We start from the raw sequence: 23,547 nt of genomic DNA, 5'->3' as shown, positions 1-23,547 counted from the left end.
CTCCAGGTGTGGGCACTTCTGGCAGAGAAGGACTAGATGCTGCACCATCTAAAACCAGCCACCACCACCTCTGAGTGAGGGGGTCGTGCTCTCACCTCTACCCAGGAACTGAGACTCTGCAACATTCCTGGGCTCTACCAGCCTGTGGGAGCCTTTTCCTATGCAACCTTTGAAGGAACAGTGTCAGCTAGCATCTCCTTTTATCCTCCAAAAGGTATGGCAGCCTAACAGGTTTCCTAATAACTGACGGCTCCTGATCTTTGCACGTATAAAAGTCACATTGATTTCAGAATCCCTTTTCCCCCTTACACACAACTACCCATACTATATTTTTGTCAGCATTAATGTTAAGCCTATGCCAGCGGCACTGGGAAGCTATGAGATGCGATCTCACCTCAGACTCACCTTTGATTACTACCCACTAGTGGGAAATCTTACTTTCCACCCCAAGTGGAGCTATGGTTCTTATTATTCTGCAGTTCTGCCTAAGAATAATACTGGAGGGAATGGAAGGTTTCCTGTGTTCTGGTGATTCCTCCATTTTAATAGCTCCAGCATTCAGGGCCTGTGTTGCAGCCATCATTCTCCTAGGGGAGCATTGGTGGGGATTCCTTTTTTGGGACCCATCTTTAAATCAGCCATACAGGATACTCAAATGATGTGAGGTGCCCCCACCCATCACCTCCTTGTCCAAAGGGCTGACACTGTTGCCTTCACAGTGTTAACTGGCATTAACCAGCCCAAGCAGAGAAAGATCAGGACAGAAAATCAAAGCTAGATCTTCCAGTGTGGCAGTGGACAGCACAACTAGCTTACCACACTGATTCATGACTTTAATTGTAATAGCTTTGAATTTTCTCTCCCTAGGAAATTCTGTAAGGGTTCTTTAAGTACAAGTCCAGTTACCCACTTTGAACTCTGATTTGAACCTATAAATCAATCAATACAGTACCTTTCACAGGGACGGGAGCTCACACCAGCCTACGAGATTCCGAAAGATGAAGTGGCTGGCAAGGTCTCAGGAAAAAGACACTGGAAAAAAAAATTTAAAGTCTGGGTGTCAGATGCCAGGTGTCATTTGTAAAATAGGAAAGCTACTTTGTAACAATTCCATGCCGGGAAGGAAGGGCCAGGGGCCTGATCCAATGCCCAGCGGAAGGTCTCCCATTGACTTCAAAGGGTACTGGATCAGGCCCCTGTAGAGAAAGAATATTGCTTATTCTGGGGAGGGGATAAAAGTTATCAGAAGTGTTACCGAAGAGGGAAAAGTGTTCAATTTGCTAGACTGGGCAAACACTTAAGCACGTTAAGTCCCACTGAAATTAATGAAAGTTAGGGATGGGTGCAATTTTCAAAAGCACATAAGGGGTTCAGGAGCACAAGTCCCATTGCCTTTCATTGGGACCTGAAACTCCTAAGTCTCATAGGTACATTTGAAAATCCCACCCCATGTGCTTTAAATTAAGCGCATGTTTAAATGCTTCATTGACTCAGGGAAATATTAACAGCCTCTTTGTATAACCTGAGTCACGTTAAACTTTGATCCGGATACAAGTCCTTTACTTATTTTAAACAGAAAAGTTAAAAATTACAGATTTCAGAGTAACAGCTGTGTTAGTCTGTATTCGCAAAAAGAAAAGGAGTACTTGTGGCACCTTAGAGACTAACCAATTTATTTGAGCATGAGCTTTCGTGAGCTACAGCTCACTTCATCAGATGCATAACGTGGAAACTGCAGCAGACTTTATATATACACAGAGAATATGAAACAATACCTCCTCCCACCCCACTGTCCTGCTGGTAATAGCTTATCTAAAGTGATCATCAGGTGGGCCATTTCCAGCAGGATTTGTGCTGATCACTTTAGATAAGCTGTTACCAGCAGGACAGTGGGGTGGGAGGAGGTATTGTTTCATATTCTCTGTGTATATATAAAGTCTGCTGCAGTTTCCACAGTATGCATCCGATGAAGTGAGCTGTAGCTCACGAAAGCTTATGCTCAAATAAATTGGTTAGTCTCTAAGGTGCCACAAGTACTCCTTTTCTTTTTAAAAATTACACAGGTTCATTTTACTAATCCATTATTCTGCATAAAAGACCTGGTCAGCCAAGGAGGAAAGGGGTGGCAGATTACAGTATTGCCAACCCAAAGCATTCAAAGATCACGAGAGGTTTACAGAAAATAGATGTTGGGTCTTCTTCTTTGCCTTCTGGTTTTTCAGCCTTTTGGGGGTCGGTTCCCCAGCTTCTCTCTACAACCACAAGAACTAGAATTTTTATATTTTTTTGTATAAGGAAAGCTCAGATTATCCCATTATCATACAACTACAGGAGCTGGGGCTTTAAAAAAAAAAACCGTGAGATTTTCAACAGGATTGGAAGAGTTGGCAAGGCTGAGACTACACAATACAGAAGGGAAGGATGATCATACCGAGTAGTCCATGGGGTTAGGAAGGTAGAAGAAGGCAGACCTCACAAAGTGAAAATAATTGTAGGAGGACAGGAAGTGAAAAACATTCCTTGACCCAAACAATACAAAATAAGTTCATAGTTCAATAAAGAAAGGTGTTTTCTACACTAGTAATGAATCACTCTTTCCAAAAGGATAGAGAAATTTCAGGCAATAGTGTATTTCAGGTCTGTATGATGAAGGAGAATAAAAATGACATGCCATACGGTTCGTTTATTGCATGTCATATTCTTTGTAATAAAAGCAGCTTTTTCATTTCTGCAAACAGATGTATAGATGCTTACACACCCACACAAACACACCCCTACGTGTGTGAATGCAAACTTTAAAGAACCACATACGGTAACACTTCATATCCCAGGTGCTGGAACGAGGGGTGCTGGGGGTGTTACCGCACAGCCTGGCTTGAAGTGGTTTCCATCATATACAGGATTTACAGTTTGGTTCAATGGCTCTCAGCTCCCCCACTATACAAATTGTTCCAGCACCCAAGCTACACATTTCTAGATAAAGAAGATGTCAAGTCTAAAGACCAGCTTAAAAACCCCAGTCATAACTATGCTCCACCTTTCATCTCCTAATCTATTTTCTTTGCAATCCTGCTAATACAAGGAAGAAACAGCTATCTTTTCAGAGGCGGTGGAACATTTGGTATGTGCTGATGTTACACCCTGATAAGACACCAGACAGCCTAGGAATCAATGAATCTTAAATTCTCCACAGACCTGTTAGCAGCATGTAGTACAAATAGGGCTTGGTGACACTTCCTTTCCTCCCAACAGACTAGAGGGTATGGTCATGAAAAGCGCATGAGCACAAAGCAGGGCTTTACTGATTCATGAACCTAGTGATAACAGTCCCTGCCCTTCTTACCTCCATCTGCCCTGCTATGGAGGACATGAAACATTGAGCAGCTAAAGCTTCTGAAAGAAGATTTTAAAAGCAGGGTGGCAGGAAAGGCTGAAAGTTTTGATGCAAATGCACTGGCTGCTGCAGCAGCTGTTGTTGTTCAGAGCAGGATTAGTGCACTTTGGCCAATTGAAGCCATTAGTAATGGACTGTTACAGTTCAGGCTAATCCTCAAAAGCAGGATACTTACATACCTAATGTCCTGTCTGAAACAACGGAACCCACAGAGGGATTTAATGCTTTCAAGAATTCAAGTGATTTAACTCTTTTAGGCCTTTAGCCCTTATCTTCCCATCAGGCATTCCCTGTCTTCAGGTCAAAATCAAAGTTACCCAAGGAGGTGAACTTCAAACCCCTGTTTCAAGTGAGGAGGGTTCTCTGGTCCTCTGCTCCAAAGGACGTTTTATTCAAATGTCTCTACAGAACAAAGGAAGCCACTCAGAATTACAGCCTCCTTCTATCTTGTGACAAAAAATCTTAATCAATAATAATAATAGTAGTAATAATAATAATAATGATGATGATGATCTATAGACAGAAAGAGGGAGAAGAAATAAGGACTAATAAGGACATTTTTCCCATTCAAGCACATTCTCAGTTTAGGATGAGTAGGGGCAGAGATGAAACAATTTAAGCACAACAGTAAAAAGTCTTTCAAAGAGGTGATACACCTTAATTTTTTAAGAGAAAGGACACAATGAACAATTGACTAATTGCCCTAATCAATCTTTAGCTACTGTTGGACAGTTCTGCAGTTAAACAAGCACATTGCATTGGGCTCAGAGGCTGTGCTACCATCCAAGGAAGCCAGGCCTGATTCTTAAATCCCAGATCTAGGAACACCGCAGATTTTGTGGACAAGCAGCATAAAAGAAAGAACATCTGGTGGAATTTTAGAGGCACATGGAGGACTTCACAGGAACAGGGGAAATGTTTTTAGCCTACCTTCAATCCTACCATGGCTGTGAAACTACAACTGAGCTCCAATTTCAATTGGCAAGGGGGAAGGTGGGAATAAAAGAGGGGAAGGCTGAGTAAAAGGAAATAAACGCCTTGTGCATTTAGCACAGAAATCTCCAAATTGAGATAGAGTTAATCAGAGAAGTAACGGGGGGACGGAGGAGCATCACACTAAAAAGTGGTGAAAGTGCCAGATCTCCTGATTCTGTGGCTATTTTTCAGATGGGTTGGTCACCCACAACTCTCACTGAAGTCAGTAAGAGCTGCAGGTGCTCCATTTTTTGTTTTAGATATTTAGATATTCTCAATGCAAACTAAGGCCCCAACTCTGCAGTTATGCGTACACGGAATTTAACATTTGTGAGTAGTCCCAATTGAAGTCAATGGGACTATGAAAGCGTGTAAAGTTAAGCACGTACGTAGGTGTTCGCAGGCTCAGGACCTCACTTTGCTCAGTATTTATTATAGGTTTGCTCGTCTTGAAATGAGAGCTGTGGAGGTTTTGATAAGCAGATTGACAGGTTTTATTTAATACATTATACAATGGTGCCTATCAGTCGGCATCATAAGTATGTGCTGAAGTGCTTTTCTGAATCAAAGCTAAGGTCTATACTCAACAGTGAAACCAAACTAAAGAACCAACCAGATCAGATATAGACCCAATCTCTGCAAGCATGGCTGCCACAAGGGCAAAATTCATAGCCCTCAGGTAGCCACTCCAGGAGATGACAGGGGTCATCTCCCAAGTAATACAAAGAACAGGGATGACACAAGGGTAATAAATACAAAATAGAAAAGTAAGACACAGAGGGGGGCCCACAATACGACCAGACGTAAACCAGATTAAATAAATAAGATTTCCATCATGCCCTAAAACCAGCCACCAAGGGAGTCAGGCAACTTCCTCTGGAGGAGGCGACCCCTCTCCCAAGTCCTGTTCTTGACTGAAACTTGGAATTAAAAGCAGGCCTGACAGCCAGGCAACTATATATGGTGAGAGGAGAGGGATCAAGTATTTTGAGCCTAAATTATGACGGAATTTATATACTAACAACCTGAGCTGCATTCTTGCTGTCCTGACAGCTGGTGGAGATCATGTAGAGCAGGCATAAGAGAGACATCTTCATTCCTATTGTGAGTACAAAGTAAGAAGCTGTAGCAGCTTCTGGGTCAGTGTTTATAGTTAGTTCAACAAAGAGCATCACACAGTAGCATAGCCTGCGGATGGCAATGGTGTAGAGGAGAAGGATAAGGTCTATCAAGGTGTATTTTACAAAAGCACAGGAATGGTAATAGATCCTCAACTATGCTTGCAATTTGGGACTTAATCTCAAGAACAGAATTGGTCAAAAATGAGAACACAAACTTTGTGAAAAAATATGAAATTTCCAAGTTATTTTTCTTTTCACAGGATGCAGAACTGATCCATTTTTTGTTTTCTTGAAAAATATTTCCAGGTCAGTTTTTAATCAAAATGCTTATCCAAATTGTGTTCAATGAAAAGTTTCTATAACTTTTTCTATAACTGATTAAAATTTCAATTAAAACATTTTGCAAGAAATAAAAATGTCAGTAATTTTGAGACTGAGAAAAATTCAGTGTGAAAAAGGCCATCTTTGGAAAATAGGCATGCATAAACCACCAGGGACCTCAATTTGTTTCTCCCTGACACACAAACATTACCACTTTATGTGGTCTGAGTTTTAACCAGATTGTTTCATCTGAGTAAAAATGTTGGATAGACCCCTTAATAGTTAAGAATCAGTCCCCAACGAATCCTCTGAAATGGAGCAATTTGATTTTCCATCATTAGCACACTACTGGTATTGCAACCCATTTCTCTGCGTGATCTCCCACACTAATCTCAGAAACATATTGAGCAGACGAATCCTGGGACGGAATGGAATACTGCAGCATCACACAGTGAGGACCCTTTAAGTGTAGAGGGAGCATGTATTCTGAACCTTGTTTTCCACTCCGTTCCCAGAGTGAGCACAACCAGAGTACCCTCCCCTCCTCTTCCCAACCCCCCACCAAGGGATGACACTCATCACTAACACTGGATTGTCATTGGTATGGAAGGAGGCCAGGTGCTCTTCACTTTCAACAAGGGCAGCTCAGTGCTGTCCGTTGCTAGAACACCGTTATCATCTATATGAGCGAGTGCAATTTCAGTGCCATGAGATAGTTTAGCACATGAGGTATCAAAAATCAGCTGACTGAATCTAGAATTGCTGGAGTGTCAAGCCATCAGCTCTCCCCCCCTCCCCCACATCCCCCCAAAAACCCCAGGGAGGTTAAAGACTAGATTGGATGTTCATATCAGGAGATTCTTTTTAGAGCTATCTCGTGCATGTGCTCAAACACACACACACACCCCCTCTCTGAATCAGGCATTGAACACTGGGCAGCAAAGGAACCCTCCACTGGCAGAGGTCTTCACTGCCTCCCATACCAGCCTCCTCCCGTACCCCCAGCGTAAGGGGGGTGGTGGTTTATGTCTGGGGCAGGAGGGAGCACAGTGGAATGGAGCTCCACTACGCCTGAACCTTACTGATGTAAGACCTGTTACAGACCACATGCCAGTGGGGAAACGTTGAGGAAGTTAGAGCAGCAGGGTACTTACTCTAAGGGCTGGGCGACTGAGGAGCAGGAGCTGCAGCCAGCTCCCGGCATCTAGGACAGAGGTGGGCAAACTACAGCCCACGGGCCACACCCGGCCCACGGGACCGTCCTGCCCGGCTCTTGAGCTCCCGGCTGGGGAGGCTTGCCCCCCCCCAGCCTCACTTCGTCGCGCCACCAGCACTCTGGCCCGCTGCTCCTACCAGGCAGCGCGGCAGTATGGCTGGCTCCGGCTGGGCTGCAAGCTCCTGCTGCTCTGAGCGGCATGGTAAGGGGGTGGGGAGAGGTGGTTGGATAAGGGGCAGATGGTCCCGGGGGGGCAGTCAGGGGACAGGGGGCGGTTTGATGGAGCAGAGGTTCGGGGGGGGGGCAGGAAGGGGATGGGGAACAGGGAGGGTGGGATAGGGCATGGGAGTCCTGGGGGCCTGTCAGGGGGCGGAGGTGTGGATAGGGGTTGGGGCAGTCAGGGGACAAGGAGCAGGGCAGGTTGGATAGGGGGTAGGGTCCTGGGAGGGCCGTTAGGGGTGGGGGTCCCGGGAGGGGGCAGTCAGGGGACAAGGAGTGGGGGGGAGCTTGGATGGGTCAGGGATTCTGAAGGGGGCAGTCGGGGGGCGGGAAGTGGGAGGGGGCAGATGGGGGCCGGAGCCAGGCTGTTTGGGGAGGCACAGCCTTCCCTACCCGGCCCTCCACACAGTTTTGCCAGCCCAATGTGGCCCTCGGGCCAAAAAGTTTGCCCACCCCTGATCTAGGAAGTAGTGGAGAGTCAGCGGCTTTGTTCAGGAGCAGAGACAAGGCCTCCCTAATGCCCTTTGCCAGCCAAGAGGTTAGAGTGACAGAGCTCTCGACATGCCTCCTGAATGTCAGCTAGAGAGACCACGAGAAGCTATGGTATGTGTCCTGTCCTACTCCAGTGCTATCACAACAGCGGGTGCCCTGATGGTAAAGCCTCCCTCCCTCCTTATTGTTCATTTTCACCATCATTACTGTACCCTCTGCTGACTTACTACTATCTTCAACTCTCATCTCTAGGCCTCCTGCATAGCAACAGGGCATGAGGGAAGAGCCAGTGGTTTAGCTATGTCTGCACTGGAAGCACACCTGCCCCTTAGAGACCGTGTAGCACAAGAATGCTGCCCTTGGCAACTTGACACCAAGAGGCCAGAAGTGCAGGCTTCACAGACAGACAAAAATCTGGCAGAGCCTTACTGACATTGCCAAGCTAATCTCTGTCATTTTCCCCCTTACACCAGACACTAGTTTTGTCCTGAAATGATTTGTGTCCTGCATCGGAGCTGCTGACTACTATCTAGTCATGGTATAAGCTAAGGCTGCCAAATTCACTGCAAGAACAATAAAATCCATCAGATGGAGATAAGCTATGGCCCCATGGAGAATAGGCCAGTATTGTCTATCCAGAAGTCACCCAGCTCCCTCCTGACACAGCTCATGTTCCAGATAATTCCAGAGAATTAAAACCTTATTTGATCTTTTCGTATTCTCTGGTCATATATAATTTAGTAAAGGGCATGTCAAAACTGGTTAGGAGCCAGCGCAATCCTGAGGAAAACAAAAGCTTACTTCAGCCATACAGAAGTCTCAGGAACAGATACAGAAAGGCGACTGTGAGTGTCCTAAGACATCAATCCCTGCATCACTGAAGCAGCAAAACACTCTTCCAAAAAATAACAGGAGATTTTTGCAATAGATCACGTGCCTCAGATATCTGAAAACAAGAAGCCTATAAAACGTCAAAGCAATTTGATTTTGTTTTGTTTTGTTTTGTTCCTTACTTGGTGCTGGTGATGGGAAGGCGTAGGACATGAGCAGGTAATGCAGACTTCAGAACTTCAGACTGCCAACATCAGGGAGAAATAGGCGGGTGAAACTAAGCAAGAAAACCAGTGAAAGGAAATAGATTGCCCAGTACTCCTTCCCATGGTGTAGAATCTCCACACTGCAACTCTCTTTATGACCGAATTCTTTTGATGCATTCACACAAATGAGAAACAGAACCACTGCATTCTGAGACTCCTGAGGCATCTATTCCAGAATGCCCAGCACCACTGCTAGGAGCAGGGGCTTTTGGGTAATTCCCCAAACACAAGGCAATGCATTGCAAAATGGAGTTAGGCACATTGATGAACCAGTGCAGTTGCTACACTTCCTGTCCAAACTGGGAAGACACCTTTATAGATGGCACTAGTTCAACTGGACCTGAGACAAAGAGCTCATCCCACTTCATGCATTGCAACTAACACCTTGTTTAGCTGTTTTGTGTATGCACTCTGAGTGGGTGTGACACTGGCAGGCCGGGTGCCAGCTTTTGCCAGTGCTGCAGGCATCAGCTAAAAAATGACAAACTCATAGCTGGAGACCAGACCAGTTCATTTATGTGTTAGTGGTGCTCAAAACAGCTATTACCTTTATAAGAATGTATTTAGTGTTTAAACTCTATAAAATGTTTGTAAATTGGTGCATGCATGAATCCCACTTGTAATGTCTGTGTTCCGTGCTAGAAGAAAATATGTACATTTTGCTTTATAAACTTTGAAAATGTTTGCTCTAAACTTGTGAACTCAGATAAGAAGAGTGTTTCCCCTCACCCATCCAGAAGAACTATCAAAATCAGATGGGCCACCAAGGAACATGGCAATACAAAGAATTGACGAATGGCCATGTCACACATTGGAAACGGTATGTGCAAGGAAGCTTTTCCTATGGACTTGGAGACTGAATGGAGGAAATAAACCAAAGACAGAGGAACATTGTCCATCTCTTTGCTATTTGAACTTTCACAGGGCCAGGGACACCAAACTGAAGCCAGAGATCCTGAGGGGTTACCCCTGGGTCTGCTCAGAAAGACACACTGTCACTCTTGGGATTTAGATGGTAACTCATTTGTGTATATGTTTGCTTACTTTAACCTGTAAATAACTTTTTCTTTTTCCTAGTTAATAAACCTTTAAGTTAGTTAATTACAGGATTGGCTACAGGTGTCTTTGGTGTGAGATCTATGATACAAATTGATCTGGGGTAAGTGACTGGTCTCTTGGGGTTGGAAGCAACCTGAATGTTTTGTGATTTTTGTATGTAAGTGACCATTTATCACGAACTCCAAGATAGATAGGAGAGTCTAATATAGGAGTTCTCAAACTGGGGGTCGGGACCCTTCAGGGGGTCACAAGGTTATGACATGGGGGGTCGTGAGCTGTCATCCTCCACCTCCAAACCCCACTTCACCTGCAGCATTTATAATAGTGTTAAATATAAAAAAATGTTTTTAATTTATAAGGGGGGGGGTCACACTCAGAGGCTTGCTGTGTGAAAGGGGACACCAATACAAAAGTTTGAGAACCACTGGTCTAATAGGATTGTCTGTGACTCCATGGTATGACTCTTATAGTGATCCAAGAGTTCACATTTGTTACTGGGTTGGTGAAATCTAATTATGGAACATACTACTAGTTTGGGGTGTCTGTCCTGTTGTAGGCACTCAGTCGTGAGTCACACCAGACGGCATGACAGGGGATATAAGCATTTCAAGATCAAGGAGCTCCATCCAATGATTTGTAACAATACATTTTTGCCTAAAGTATACAGGCCACTCGAGAAGAGTGGTAGAACAGAGAGGTAAAGTTATCTTACTCTGTGCATGGGAAATGTGGGGGAAAGATTAGAGAGACAATTTAATGTTGCTATTATAGGACACTGGGATGCAGTTCACATCTGTAAGTTTACTGTAAGCCACAATGAGTATGTACCACAAGCCATTCCATGATCTTGAAGTGCAACACAAAATCTCATCACAAGTATAATATTAATCCATGCACGCATTTGTGATATAAGTATCTAAAGCAGACAACTGCAGAACAATCCCTTTGCATTTGAGTTGTCTGGGAATATTTTATCATTTTACTTTTTCTTTGCTGCCAAAATAAACCATTCCAAGTTATATCCAAGTCCCACAAATGGTTAAACTGCAAACCTACTGCTCTGTGGCATTATCTAAATCTCATTAATTATGCTCGGTTTAATGGAAACAATCATTTAATTATTACTAATTGTTGTTCACCTGCATACCCTGGCTAGGATATTTTGGGTTGTACATAGATCACTTACCTGATGAATTTTACAACAACTCATTACAAAAGCATTAAAAATCCAACATAAAAATCTCTAGGCAGTGCAAACTTTCACCTCTGGAAAGTTAAGGTGCTAATGTAGTAAAGTTAGATGGGTTGACATTCATAACTTTAAAACACCTGCATTTATATAAAATTAGTTTGGAGGTCTCAGCACTTTACACACAAAAAAACAAAACATTTCCACGAATGACTGACTGGCATTATTATAATTATTATTGCTAGGGTAGAGCCAAGAAACCTCAATTAAGATCACAATCCCATTGTGCTAGGCACTGAACAAACAGAGTAAGAGGCAGTCCCTGCCCTGAAGAGCTTACAATCTAACTAAACAAGACAAAGGGCAGGAGAATGGAAATATTATTATTCCCATTTTAAGGATGGGGAACTGGGCCACAGAGAAATTAAATGACTTGCCCAAGGTCACTCAAAAAGTCTGTGGCAGAGCCAGGAACTGAACTCAGATGACCTGAATCCCAGCTTCTTGTTCTGAAGAGCTTGTTGATGTTCTATTCCGATCAGTCCTGCTGTTACCAATACAACATATACCAATGCCTGTATGACTAATGTGAACATCATTCCTAACCAGCTGGCATGAAAATTCTCTTCTCTTTTCCATTGTTCCTCCACTGGAGGATCCACCCTGACATCATCAATGTGAAAGTCGTGATTCTAACTCTATCACTGAATTTAGACTTCCCAAGTGAAACACAGCATGCTACTAAGCACTGAAACAGACCCCAAAGGCAAGCCTTAGTAAACCAGATGGTGTTGTGACAGAGTGAAATCAGAGCTAAAACTGGTCCCACTGAAGTCCGTGAGAGTTTTGCCATGGACTTCACTGGGGACTAAGATTGGGGTCCAATGCCTCCGTTCCTATTAGTGCCGTTGACTATGCCGTTCCATAGTCTGAAGTGGAACCAACAACATTAAATACAGCTCCCTAAATAAAGTGGGGCAAAGAGTATGAATAAAATCCATTGGCTCAAACTAGTTGTCAAAAACATTCAGCCAAAGGCTCTGCTTTTGGTTTCACTTGTGTTATGGACAGTACAGTGTACAGACGGTCAAAGCATTGAGGCCTCATCTAGGTACATTGTAAAGAGTGGAAGCAGCGGTGTAGATTGTAGGTAGGCAAGGAGAAGAAAGGTTACAACTCTTATGGTCAGATGGTTTCTTGGAATCTGGCAGTAACGGAAACTTGTTCGAGACAAAAGCCATGCTGAGTCTCACTGGGAAAGGGACAAGATGACAGTCAAAATTCTGCAAAATGTACACCCCCAAATAAACAAGCAGAATCTATATTTATAGATTTGCAGGAAGAGAATAAACCCCCGGGGCTTTAGTTACCCTCCCTTTATCCTCTCAAGCAGAGGCATTCGAGTGTGTGATAAGAATTAAAATGACGGTGGGCTAAATTCACCCCTGGTGTAATTCTACTAAAATCGAAAGAATTCCACCCGGAAGAAGCCAGCCAAAATTTTTTTACAGGGCCATAAGTAAGGAGGGGAAAACACAGCAGTCCATAAGTAAGGAGGGGAAAACTGGAAGAGCAGTTTTAGTCAATGAAGATCTTTCCAGGATTGGCAAAGCTCAAAAGTAATGCATATCTCCTGCTTTGGGAAGCAACTCCCTGCAACCAATGGTAGGTTATCATCATAATTTGCTTTGCAGGAGCACCTAGAGGCCCCAATCAAGAACCAGGGCTCCACTGTGCAAGGAGCTGTACACACACAACTACAAGACAGCCAAAGCCCCAAACTACCTACAGTCTCCATATGTAACAAGAAACAGGTGGCTTCAACAAACAAATGGAGGGAGCACAAAGTGATGGGGAGATGATTATGACCAGTGTATCAACCAGCAGTCACAACACGCCAGCTGCCTAGCTGTTAATTCAACTGATCACAGTGGAAATACTAAAAACTGGCTCCATTTCTTTCCGAAATGATTTTCCAGAATTAGTTGACCCTTAAAAAAAACAAAAACAAACAAAAAACGCAGCAACTAGTTCAAATACCATTTCTTTTCTTTTCCATTAAAAAGAACAGGTGTCATTCTACACAAATCAGGCTTGAGGGTTTGTAACCCTAACACATGACATCCACCCTCAAAAACTACCACCACCCCATTCCCATCTCTGGAGAAACTGACCAGAGGAGTTTGATAACATGGTTTACTGGAGTGTGATGTTTTAACTGCCTTCATACATGTGACCTCCAATTAATTGAATGAAAAATCATTAAAAGATCTAGGGAAAGAAGGCTGGGGCGAGGAAATTTCTTCTAATTTCATATCACCTTCAGCAGCGTGTCTTCTAATGGTCCCAGGGTTGCATTTTATAGGCTACTTAAAAAGGAAAGGCAGACACCTTGAAATTTATGAGGAGCTGAGCGAATAGATGGAGTGCCACCTTTCCTGTTTTATTCCTCATGCCACAGGCATAAATTGGGTTCATAGCTTGTTCCTTCATTTAACAGGCATCTCTCTCCAGCACTAATATATCTTCCTCTGCTAGTTCTTAGTACTATTTACCAAGATTCATTCCTTCTTGCTGCCTTTCTCCCCAGGGCATTCTGCACATCCTTGAGGGAGCCCAGGAAATGCACACCTTTCCCCCTTCATTTTAACCCCCATCTCCCTATCTTTTAGCAATGCACGCAGCAGTCTTCAGGCTGAGGAGAACTAGCTGTGACTCGCTTCCTAGCAGGGCAGAGGAGTTATTCTTTAATGTTAGGTGTCTCCAGCAGCTAACATAAATAGTTTAGTATCACCACCACAGTCCCAGATGCAGAAAATGAGAGGTCAGGATCAGATGTCACACCCAAGTCTCCCCGACAGCAGTGCAGTGCCTGGCCAGTGGGCTGGTTTTGGAAGAGTAAATATATGCTACAGGATCTGAGTCATACATTTACTCCTGGTACAAAATTGTTTTCTCAAGGCAGCTATTTATTTCTCATTCACTGGGTTCTCTCTGCATGTTCGACAGCAGCTAAATCTAGCTGATGAGCCACTAATGCCCAAAGATGCATAATACAACATTCCATTACATTCCGGCAAGGAAAGTCTATCAGAAAAGTCATTCAAGAGGCAGGAACCCTTATCATCAAGTGGTCTCTGCTGCCACTGGAATCAATATTCTGAAGCCAGAAAAATGAAACTAGATCAGACTGAATGCAAAACTTTTGGAGAAATTCTTCAAATCAGTGCTGAAAAGTTGGTTTTCCATACGGAGCTCCAACAGTGTTGAAAGTCTGCCATCAGTCTGGGTGATTCAAGAGCAATTCTTCATAAAAGACAGCCCCTCTCACTGATTTGAATTATCAAACCCCAGGGAAGCAGAGGCTATAGATAATCTAGTTAAAAGAAGTGAAGGACATAAAAAGAGTGGATAGGATTGTCAGAATCATTCATTTATATAGTGGTAACACCTAGAGGTCCCCTTCAGAGATCAGGGCCAGGTTTTTAGGTGCTGTATTCACAAACATGTATAATAAAAGATGTTGACCCAGGCCCAAAACACATCAAATCTAAATAAAATAATATGCACAATTCATACTAAGTAGCCAATATTTGGGGGCTTGCGTGTTGTTTCTATTTGGAGGAGAAACTGATGATGCAGTAAGACATTTCTTTGATGCAATCTTTTTTATTTACAAGGTCCCATTTCCCTGAACATAGCAGGTGCCAGTTTCTTTGCTCAAAGTTCTAAGCCTCTTTCCAGTCAGCATTCTGCCCAAAAGCTCTCCCAACTTTTTCTCAGGATCACCAAACCCAAGTGCTTCCCTAGATTTCTCTTGGGCTTCCTTGTTGTCTTCTCTGTCTACTCCTGTGGTTTTTCTCCTGCTGTTTCCACACATACAGCTCCCTCAAACAATACCCAGGCCCCTCCATTTGCTTTCAGCCCCCAGTCAAACCCCTCTGCTGAACATAGCTCAAATGCCTGACCAGCCTTGGATGTGGCCTGGCTTGGTGCAGTAACTCCAATTTTTTCAGCCACTTTATTCCATAAAGGAATATAATGACTTCATACATTTATCCTGAATGAAGGATGGCTAGTGCCCATCAGCTTCAGTGAGGTTTCACCCAGCCCCGAGCATGACAATACTATACTGGCACATAAAATGTACTGCCTCCCAAGCCCCCTTTGAGTTAGGAAAGAGAAATATCCATGGTCAAGATTTTCTAACATGATTAATGATTTTGGGTGAGAACTACAATGAGGGCAAGTGCTCAGCACTATCTGAAAATCAGGCCCTTTTAAGACACCTCAAGTTGGGCACCAAAAATTGAGGAACTCAAGATCACTTTTGACAAATTTTGGACCCCTTTTTTACACAATGGAGAAATGGATGCACAGAGAGGTGAAGTGACTTGCCCTAGCTCACACAGGAAGTTTATATTAGAAGCAGGAAGAGAAACTCAATAAACCACACACAGTTGTATGCCCTGACCACAAGACAATCCTTCCTCCACCCTCATATTCCTAAGAGATCAAGATCATGTTTAGGCAAAATTAAGGATTAATATGGAAGCTGTTTTTTCCTCAGAGAATTGCACGCAGATGTTTCCTGACTTATCCAAGCAAAACTTGATATGTTGGCAAAAACTGGGTGTGCATAAATCAGATCTGTCAGTTCAGTGCAAGGGCTTCTGTATTCTATCCCTCAGAACAGCATATTATCTCTTGGGTGGGATAAGCGTCTTTATTATGTTTATAATGAAGCTAATCAATTTTTTTATTGTAAAATAACCCCGCTCCGAATCTTAATGAAGCGCACGACATATCCTCCAAGGAACCTATTGTTAAAGATCTCTTTTTACTAGAATTTCAATAATTAATCATGTTTTCCAGTAGTTTTCTTTTTGTGTGGATTATCCTTTGATGATCTAATTTACATTTATGATGATCTATTCCCCAGTGGATTAATCGTTCATCTTATTTTCTCTATTAATCGCACATCAACATTTGCATTAGAGATGACAGCGTTTGCATTATTCTCATAATGCTAATCCTGGCAGCCTGTTGCAAATGATGAATACTTTTCAATTCTAGGGGTGAACTTGCACCTTGTTGCATTTAAATGAAAAGGTTTTTAGGATCTTGCAACTCTTTTTAAGTAAGTTGGTTATTCTTTGGTATTTATCATCATATTGGTCTATTTGAAAGCATTTATAAACATATTCTCAGAAAAGCAGTGTTATATATGTGCAAATATATAGCTCAATTGTAGCCAGGAAGAGATCAGGAATTGTGACTCTGAGTCCCAACCTGGTTCTCTCCTTGCTCCAGGAAGAGGGACATCATAATCTGCTTCAGTCCAATACCTAGCTCAGAAGACTTCTCCCAGTGTGCTGTTTTAGCTGTGCTGGCCAATACGCCAGGTGGAGGAGCTTTGGCTAGGTCACTTCCTACTGCTGGCCTGCCCACTCCCCACCCTGCCACTTTGTGGCAGAGGGAGTAGCATCTCCAGAAAGGCTGTTATCCCATTGTGCTGCTACCTATGATACAGTTGGTTGGCACAGGGGAATAAGAAATGGGAACGAAGCCACAATCCCAATCTGGTCCATTGTTGTTATTCCACCAGAAGTTAGTTTTTCTGCCTCAAAATCTTCCCTGATTCTCTAACTCAGTACCAACAACAACAGATCTGGTATCCTCTAAGTAAATGCTTGTTAAACTCTGCCAGCATTCAGTTTTACAACAAAGGGGAACATCTCTCTCTTGCCATTCTGAGATAATAAATATTTATCCCAGTCGCTGTGCTGCTATCAGGAAGGGAGCATAAATATATAGGGCATCACAAGCAAACATGGCAGGAGGCAGGCTTTTTACCATGAGAGGAAAAGTCCCCCAAGGATATGTTGGGTAAATTGGAGAGCCCCAACTACAGGCTCTCCTGCTTTTTCTCAATTACTTTCAATCAGTGCTACAGCTGCTACTTTGAAACTTGTCAAGAAAGACATAGTTCTGAGCCTGTCATCCTAAGAAATCCAATCCGTTTCTTTCACCCTATGAAATTCAACATTTCCTCCACTCAACCCTGATCAGACTGAGAGAGAGAGAGACATCCTTTCTGTGCAATTCCACTTTAAAAACGTTTTCTACCTCATTAGAGAAGAGATTCCATTTTATTGTATTGTACTGTATTCCATGGATCGCTGTCCGTCTCTCCCCCACCCTCTCATACTTGGATCAATGTGATTGGATCCACAGAGAAGCAGTGTTAAAGACGCCATTGTAGTCTAGTCACAAAAATCCTAAGGTGGATTTATTTCTCTTCCCTCCCCACCTTGTTTCCTCTACATCACTCTCACAGACCTGTAAGGATCACACCCACACACCTCTATCCCCTATGCGCCTCACTGTGACTGCACCATACTGGTGGCTTCCCTGTACCAACCACCTTTCCGCCAGCCAAGAAGAACTGGGTGGAACTCCTTTTAATACCCACTAAGAAGGAAGGCTGGACAAATCGATAGAGGACTGGCCTAGAACTCAGAATATCTGGGTTCAATTCCCAGCTCAATCACAATCTCTCTGTGTGACTTTAGTTAAATCACTTAATTTACCCTGGGCCTTATTTTCCCATTAATTAAAAAAAAAGGTGGGGGGGATGCAGAACAACACCTCAGAGATGTTATAAGGATAAAATCCGCTAAAGACTGAGGCACTCATATCCCAGGGTGATGAGGCGCATACAAATGCCTACATTGACAGATGACAGGGATGCTGAGTGATATGGATACTCCCCTTCTCATGGCAGGGGCTGCATATGCTGAATACAATGCTGCCTGGACATGAGACCAGCAGCCCTCAGGAGTTGACAAAAGACTCTTCAGTGAGATGGGTTACAGCAAGTCCCGCCAGCCTGTCCCCAGCTTGCTAAACTGGATGCCCATAGACTATCACATGAAGTTAAGGATTTCAGTCCTTAACAGTCTGGGCCCAAGGTACCTAAAGCTCCTGGGACGAGGACAACTGTCAACAGCTCCACTCCTCCTCTGGCACGATGACACCGTGTATCATAAAGGTAAAGTTAGAAGTGACGAGGAGGCAGAGTTTTCTTGGAGGTTGGCCCAAGGCAGAAGAATGAATTCCCATAGGATCTAAGCTCCACCACAGACCTCATGCACCTTCTAGTGCAAGGCTCACTTCCACACGTGAAAGCACAGGGACATTTGGATTCTCATTTACAATAAGGAATATTTCGTTCTCAATGAGTCATTTGTTTAAAAACGTCTCCCTCTGCATGCTAACTATACAGGTGCAGCAACGGTTCTGGTACCACATTAACTTCCTGTCCCCTTTAATATCTGGTCATCCAAAGGAGCATAGGAGGCAGTGCTATTAGGCCACCAAAGATTAATTATTATTTAATTCTATTACAGTAGCATGTAGGCTCTCCAATCAAGGATCAGGGCTCCGTTGTGCCAAGTATTGATTGGCCTGGACTGAAAAAGACAGTCCCCCATGCCCCACCGATCTGCACACCAGACAGGGCATGACGTGTGGATGAAACAGACAAATAGAGTGCAGACAGGTTGGGAGGATGTGGTAACAATAAAGCATACATTGTATATGTAACCCCCAAGGAGATGACCTAGATTCCTGGGGCTCTGTCTGCTGGCAGCTCAGGGAGAGGCACAATGTCCCTGGTAGGGAGCGGGAGCCAAGGCAAACTCAGAGTCTGCCCGGCAGCCAATAGGGAATGAGATGCCCCTCCCAAAGAACTCAGGAAAGGGGAGAAGCCATTTTTGAGTCAGTCTGGAGCCAGCCAGGGCAAGGGCAGGACTGGCTGTGTGGGGATCTAGTAAGTCCCAGGCCTGCATGCAGGGTTCTGCCTGAGAACTGGCCTCTAGGGACCTGAAAGCAAGATCCCTCAAACTGGGCTTTTCCTTCTCCACTGATGATTCCCAGTTTGTAGACTTTTGATGGGAAACTTCCCCAACCAGACTGAGTTAGCCCCCCAGCTCCCTAGGTGAGACCAGTCACCACATGGTCAGCTCTGCTCTGTCTGCTAGTTCAGGGCTGCTGCCTGTTCTGTGTGTGTCTGGACGCAAGGCTAGGAGGCTACAGTTTGGATTTTAGTACAGTTGTGTAATCTGCACCTTGAGCCCTGCACCCCTTTGTGGTGAGCGTAAATCCTGGGACTGAAGCAGCCTGACTCCTGCCTGAAGGGGATCCCTGCCAGCAGAGATCGGCCCCTCCGCAGTGACTGAAGAGTCCAGAGTCATCTCTGAACCTGAGGATCATTCATGGAGTTTGTGAGTGCACCATCTTTTAGTTAGTCAGGGAATTTGTTTTGGGGACCCCCTACTCCCTGAACTGTGTCCTCAAACCAGGGAGTATGGATTTTGGAATTTTATAACCTGCTGCATATTAAACCTGGGGGGGAATTTACCACCTTCTCCCACTTGAGAGTCCTTTGGGCTGTACTGAACCCAGTCAGCCACACTGCTAAACCACTGCAGAGAAGAATTTTGTGGTCATAGGTCATCAAGGGCCCCAACAAAGTACGCATACCAACGGGTCACTAATCTTACATTTGCTATATCAAGTCACGTGACTGGGGAAAGTCACAGATATTAGCAGCGTGGGCACTGGTAAACCTAAAAATAGTGTTTTACCCTGTTATGTTATATTTGTCTCCTGTTTAATATAATTATTGTATTGAATATATTGTATGTATTTGTGTTATTTCTTGGAAGTCTCCAACTATCTGGGAGATAAGTAAGTGAGGATTACCTTGTGGTTAGAATTTTCCTCCCAAGCTGCCCTGGTGACCCTGCCAGGAAGGAGCAAGGGGGGGGGAGGTTGGAGGCACCGCCAAATAAATTCATAGGAAAAAGTAAAGAAGATACACCCTGCTCAGTGGGTGGCGGGATCCAGAAGAACCCAGACCTGTCCATCAAAACCGGTAAACAGATTAGCATTAAAGAAGGTAACTGGGTGGAGAGGGGGAACTACATATAGAAAAGCAGAAAGTTCAGTTCACCACTTGCCTAATCAAAGTCAGATGAAAGTGATTGGGATTATCTTGCGTGCAACATGGAAATTGTTTCCATGTTGCACACAAAATAATCCTGCACAAAATTAAATTTAGTTTAAAACTGAAATTTAATCCAAAAACCCTACAGAGGCGAGAAGCTTCTATAAAAACTTTTAAATTATTTCAAAAGCAATTTTTGCCCCCATCTAAATCGCACCATGTTAGTCCTTTGTGTCGCCACTCTAATTCTTCACCATGTCTTTCTAGGAGATGTAAGGCAGATGCAAGAGAGAACAGAGCAGGAGGTTGCTGTGATTGAAACACATTGGATCAGGAACACATAGGGAGAGCTAGGAGGTGCATTTTGGCACCAGCACTAATCATCACAGCTACTGCATGTACAGTTACTATTTTGCAGTGCCACCTGGGGAGATGATAGCTACGAAGATTCTAGATGCAGATCTAATTTACCATTTCTGCTTCTGCAAAAACAGGCACGTTCCTGCCAGACCAACCGCACACACTAATGAATGTAGTGAACTTGTCAGCAACAGAGTCTGTTGCACTAGTTTAGATGGAATAAATGGGCCCAAAGAGTCAAAGGTATTAATGGGACCCTGTCACTGTCCAACACTGGACCCTGTCTTAAACAAGAGGGCTGGCATACAGAGACCTCAGCCTGTTTAGTACCGTGGCAAACACACCGTTAAAAAAACAACAACCTTTTATTAAAGTTATAGTAAAGAAGGGAAAACAGTTAAGATATTTGAAATGTAAAGTATTAAGTACAGCTTTCATTTTAACAACATCCCTTTCCCTTTAGCTGTAGGCAGTCTCTAGAAGGAAAATTCCCATTGTTTCACAGTCTCTTGGGTGGTATTACAGATGGTAATAACTGTCCTTTTGGTGAAAAGAGCTATCAGTGCTGTTACTGTTAGAGTCCAATCTCATTGTCTTGTTTTGCCTTTTAGGCAAACACACACAAGATGGGAAAGACAAGAAAGCAAAATGCAGCCTCCAATCTCACTGCTGGAAAAACATAGGCACAGCACACAATCTTATCAGCCACTCCGAGACCCTGGCAAACTGGTACCAGCATCCGGCTGTCTAGAACGCTTCTTTTAGCAGCCTTTCTGGTCACAGGCTTATAGCAGTGTTGCAAAAAAGAGTTTCAGTCAGCTAAGCCAGACTCTTATTAGAGAGCTATGAAAGAGAAGAAATAAGATAGGGAAAGAAAAGGACCCATGGGAGCGTCAGGCAGACAAAGTCTCGCATCCCAGGTGGTTGTCAGGAGTTAGCTGGAGATGGTGGAGGTGGCAGTATCATCTGGCTCCCTCTCACTGGCCCGGTCTGGTCAGGACCTCTCTCAGGATTAGGACAAAAAGGGTCCAGGAGTCTCAGAAGACATCGGGGGTAGCAGCAATGATGATGAAGCTCACACCTTCCACTTTTCAGTCACCCAGTGTTGCGATAGCCGGTCTCTTTTTTGAAGGACCCCAGGGGGGAGTGATGGGGGAGCCCATCCCTTAATTATTCTGTCGATGAATTAGGCCTAATTTCCAAGACAACAATTGTGGCTGACTGATTTCCAGTCCCACACATCTCTTGTTTACCAGGCATGATCTTAACACAGTTCTTGAGTTATATCTGGAGGCCTTTTTGTTTGTACTAATTCAGTCAGTCACCCTTTAGCACCTTTTTCCATCAAACACTTATTAATATAGGTTATGGTGTAACTTCATAAACATTCACTTACTTTTCACAGTTGAGTTCACAATTAGGGTAAATTTGTAGGTCCACTTCTCACAAGTCCCAAGGACATGTGGGTCCCAAGTACATACCAAGTACAGCATTCAGGGAAACAGCACTGAGATGCTCTCCAATTAGCAAAGGGACATTGAAGTTCAAGGCCAACTGAAGGGTGGGGTGTCTATTGTACCCCAGAGCAATTAAGCCAATTTTAGAACAGTCTATCGAATACATGATAATAAATATTAGCGTACATGGGGGAAGAAATAGTCTCCAAATAACTATTTTATTCATTGGGTAATGACAACAACCTGAAGTCTTGCATCTGCTAGTGGATGTTGCATATCAAAATATAAGCCGCTCAGAATGTGACGCTGTTTGAATGCATTAGACACCTCCTCGCTGATTATTAGATTCTGTCATTCCAATTTGGTTTTGGGTTTGTTTGTTTTTTTTACACTGTTAGTTCACGCAACGTATTCCCAGCATCACTAACTATCTGAGCTGTAAACATATTACTCTTCATCACCTGAGCTCTGGCGAAGAATTGTGAAAATGCAGGTCTCAGCCAGGTCAAAGTAACCTGCCCCAGTGAGAAATGAAACCTCAGACTCTTGTGCTGCTCCAGTACTTGTACTGTTGAGCTGCCATGATGACATGCTACATCCCATTAATCTGCAATTACACGCTGACAGCGACTGTCAATCTAATAGAAAATCCATTTGGCAGAACTAAATAGACCATTACTGTCCCTCTCACCATCGCTGTGACTAAAAGTCTGAGAAATGAAGTTAAATGTGGGATTTAATAGGGCTGTGAGCATTCCTAATTTCTTTAAAAGGGGGAAAAGATTAAGGTGTTGATGGCCCTACCACTCTTTGGCTTGAGGCAAAAAAAACTATACAAGATTTGTCCAGAAACTGAAATCTGTTACTTTTGCTCCTTAACACACACACTGCTCACACCCGCTCCACCAATCAAGCCCACCTGTTTTGTGTTCCCTAAGCATGACGACTGTGCAGAAGCTTTCCAGATGATGACCCCCCTCCTCTATGTCCTGCCCTATCAAAAGGCCTCCTTGTCACCAAGTATGTCTGCCAAAAATATCCAATACCCCTTGACTGCTAGGCTCGTTCAGCCCTGCAAACCAAAATTGATGTCAACATTAGCATCCACCTGGAGGGAACGATACAACAGACGATGTTTGCAGTGGGGCACAGGGAAGCAGTGGATAGGACAGTGTACTTGGATGCAAGAGACCTCGGTTCTATTCCCAGCTCAGCCACTGATCTACCATGTGACTTTGGGCCTCTGTTTCCTTTTCTTCTGTCCTGTCTGTCTAGACCCCAGTTCAGGAAACCATGCCTGTCCGGGACATCACTGTCTTGAATAAGCACATACCTAAATCTATTCTTAAGTGCTTTCCAAAATTAGGACTTTATACCATAAACTCTTCAGGGTGGAGATAGTGTTTGTACAGCACCGTGCTCAATGGAGCTTCGATCTCAGCTGGGACCTGGAGATGCAGACCCTAATACAAATACCAGTGGGTTGACTTTTCCTTCCTCTCCCAATACAGTTTTACTACATTTAAAAACATTTGAATTTCATGAGGATTTTTCCACCTGTGCAGCTGTTTCTATTTTATTTTTAATAACACCCAACAAAAAAACAAAACACACACAGAATCCAAGTGTCACAG

The 23,547-nt window shown here is 43.7% G+C and overlaps 1 protein-coding gene across 4 annotated transcripts in view; it reads right to left on the bottom strand.

Moving 5' to 3' along the window:
- TSPAN4 (tetraspanin 4) overlaps positions 1-23,547 on the bottom strand; it is a 683,463-nt gene that overhangs the window by 437,215 nt on the left and 222,701 nt on the right. For 3 of the 4 annotated variants that reach the window (XM_048852861.2, XM_048852864.2, XM_048852863.2), the window contains exon 3: positions 953-1,032. The exons of the other annotated variant lie outside the window; for it this stretch is intronic. The gene's annotated coding sequence lies outside the window, so the exon portion shown is untranslated. The remainder of the gene's footprint in view (positions 1-952; positions 1,033-23,547) is intronic. 4 annotated transcript variants of the gene reach the window in all.

The sequence above is a fragment of the Caretta caretta genome, chromosome 6 (assembly GCF_965140235.1).
Source record: "Caretta caretta isolate rCarCar2 chromosome 6, rCarCar1.hap1, whole genome shotgun sequence".
Taxonomy (NCBI): Eukaryota; Metazoa; Chordata; order Testudines; family Cheloniidae; genus Caretta; species Caretta caretta.
Note: the sequence above shows the minus strand (reverse complement) of the source record. Positions and strands in the feature narration are given on the sequence as shown.